Source organism: Leishmania donovani, chromosome 17 (assembly GCF_000227135.1).
Source record: "Leishmania donovani BPK282A1 complete genome, chromosome 17".
NCBI lineage: Eukaryota > Euglenozoa > Kinetoplastea > Trypanosomatida > Trypanosomatidae > Leishmania > Leishmania donovani.
The window spans coordinates 549,312-552,627 of NC_018244.1; positions in this window are offsets into that span (position 1 = coordinate 549,312).

The following is a 3,316-nucleotide window of genomic DNA, read 5'->3' on the forward strand; positions in this document are numbered from 1 at the left end:
TGCCGCGCCGACGGCCGCGGCGGGGGACGAGGTGGCGCTCGCCAGCGGCACCGCTTCCATGGCGGCGCCAAGCGACGACGAGGCGGACGAATGCGGGCTTTTCTGGCGCTCTGAGGCGCCCTCGAGTCCCGCGTCGCCGGCGACCATGGGCCCAAAGACGGCACCGCCGCAGCACGTTGCTGACATGGTGGTTGAGCCGAGCAGTGGCTACCAGTACTTCGACATAGACGTTGTCGGGGCGTCTGTGGTGTCGGAGGTGTATCAACTGTGCTTGGAAAATGGCTTGCAGCTCCGGGGCGACCCGCTCGAGTGCGCGGACAACTGCGTGTCGGCGAACGGGTTCTGTTTCTACCCCTACAAGGGCACCAGCAGCCGCGAGGTCGACGGTGGCGGCAGTGATGATGCGAAGGCGGCAAGGCCAGCGGCGGCAAAGGGCGGTGGAAAGCGCAGAGGGATGCTTGACGGGAAGCCCAAGGCCCCTCCGCCGCCTTTTCACCCGTGCACCTCGAGTAGCAACTCGAAGATCATCGACGACTTCATTGTGCTCGGCGTACTGCTCGGTAACGACTTCCTACCGCATCTGCCGAGCGTCTACTGTGGGGAGAGTGCCATGGACACGTTGATGGATGTCTATGTCCGCGCAGTGCTGCCGTACGGATACCTGACCGGCGGCGAGTACGACATTCGGCTGCTGCAGCTGGAGCGGCTGCTTCGCGCGTACGCGGCGGTCGAGGCGGCGTGCTTTCGCCAGTTCGCTATCCAGTCGGGGGCAATGAAGCCACACGACGCTGCAACGCCAGAGCTCTGCTCGGCTGAGGATCGCCGCTGCTGGCGCGACGTGTACGTGCGCACTACATCGCTGCGCGATGAGGCGGGGTCGCAGGCAGCGTGCAGGTCGTATGTGGAGGGAATGCGGTTTGTGTGGCGCTACTACAGCTCCATATCCCTGCAGGTGAGCTGGGCGTGGTACTACCCGTTCCACCACGCCCCGCTGGCCCTCGATATCGCTGATTTTCTGCGTGCGCAAGGGCCGCAGGTGCAGACCACGCTGGCGGCACCCAAGCTAGAGTGGCAACCGCCGTCACCGTTCTGCCAGCTGCTCTGCATTCTGCCCCCACCAAGCCGCCAGCTCGTGCCCGACGCTCTGCGTGCAACGATGGCGTCTCCTCCAGCCGAGCTGGCGGACACGTTCCCGCACCGCTGGGTGGTCGACAGAACTGGCGCCTACGGCAAGGACCATCTGGCGACGGTGCTCTTGCCCTTCGCAAACGTGTCGCGGCTGCAGGAGCTGGTGGCCGCTGCCAGTGGGACGTACACGGAAGCGGAGCAGCAGCGGAACGCGCTACGCTCGGGGCACCTCGTCTTCGAGGGGCGGCCGGCACAGCTCGCCAAGGACTCAACAGACGCATCCACTGACGCTACGCCCACAACCGCAACGGCCGGAAACTTTACCGACCTCGTGGCGAGTGAAAGGGCTGACCCCGCACCTTTTCCAACGCCGCGGCGGGCCTCTCCCGCTCACAAAGAGCCGCCTGTCGCAGGGAGCACCGCAGCGATGATGCGCGGCTACCGCATCCAGGGCAGCGGCCTGTCCGTGCTTTCCGCGGGGGAGAAGCCGGCCGACATGAGGGACTGCACCGCCATCGTCTGCTCCTCTCTTGTTGAAGTTGTCCCGCCTCTGTCGCGACCGCGCACCTACTCATACAACGTGCCCATCCCGAGTCTGACGGTGCTCCCGGACGGCAGCCGTCTTGCGGCGGACCGGCGCTCGCAGTACAGCAAAGACGGGCGCCGGCGGCGCGACGGCAGCGGCGCTGATCCGCCAGGCAGAAAAGCACGCGCCCGCGCGGCTTCGAACAACGCCGCCGAGGCCCAGGCCCTCACGCCCGCCATGCTGTTTGGCGAGTTTGCCTTGTGCCTTGTTGCGACGGGTATACTGACGGCGGAGGCGACGCTCTGGCGCTCCTCGCCCACGCCATCTTGGCTACGGAGCTGGCCGGTCCTGCTGCAGCTGTGCGGCATCGGCGCCGCTTTGGTCTCGCTTGCCTTCGCGCTGGGCCTCGCCGTCGCGCCCAAGGGCCGCAGCGCAGGAAGCGGGCTGCACCGCCACAGCATCTTCACGGCCTTCGCGGACTGGCAGTGCTCGGCTTGTCTCTCCGTGAACTTCTCGCGCAACCGGCGCTGCTTCATCTGCCGTGCACCGTACGACCCGCACCGGTGCGTGGCGCTCTTCAGCAGCCGTTATCCTCCAGAGCCGCCCCTGATGGACCCAGACCACTCCGCCTACGCGGCGTGCTACAGCATCACTGCGCTTTAGAGACAACTTTTGTTGGTGAGGGAAGGATCTGCGTGCGCCTACAACCCACGGTGCTGCGGACTGTGTGGCTGCACGTACGTGGTGTCGCGATCGGACTTGCTAGTGATTTCGACATGACGAGAAACTCAAGAAGGCAAACTCAAGCAACGAAAAGCGACAGCGCACGCGCACACGCAGGGTCTGTAGCGGAGGGCTTTTGTAGATCGACGCTGGCGGGAGGCGGAGAAGAGGGTCGCGTCCGCTTGTTCTGAAGGTGTTCGATCAAAGCAAGACCTCTTTCTCTCTTCGTGTGTGCCAGCGCCCTCCTCCTCGTTTCCTTCAGTCCCGCTATCTTCTCTCGCTCGCTCTGTGGCGAGACCACCTGGCGGCCTTGCGTGCCACATCGTCCTGACTTGTGGCAGAGCCCTTGTCCCTCAACGTTTTGCGCGCACCCATGTGCTGCTCAGCATCGGCGTTGCTTGCCGCGCCTCGTTGACCCCTCCCCCTTGCCTATTCGTTCTCACATACACACATGTATGTCTATGCTTCCTTGCACCTCTTGCAAGCACAGCTGTGCACGGCGAGAGCATGTCTCTGGACTTGGAAAACGCACCTCGAACAAGGATCGGACAACGCAGGACACAAGTGATTGGCGTGCGCGTGAAGGAGGACGGCGATGCCGGCACTCAGACCAGCCAGGATTGTGCGTGCGCGCGTGGGCCGTATGGGTATGTGTGAGTGGGACGGGAGCACTCTATCTTCACCTCCCCCCTTTTATCGATGACTCTGTACATGCCATCAATGCCCGGCGAAGACGGTGCAGCGCTGTCGTTCCCCCAAACACAAGCGTCCGCGAAGGAAAGGGGTTTGCAGAAACGACCCCCCGTCCCCCTCGTTTGTCTCTCTGTCTGTCGTGGGCGTTGCTCGATGTCTTCTTCCGTCTCTCTCTCCCTCCCCTTCCATCTGATGCGCCAACGATGACGCGACGGCATCATGAGTGCATCGCGTTTTCTGTTCTCG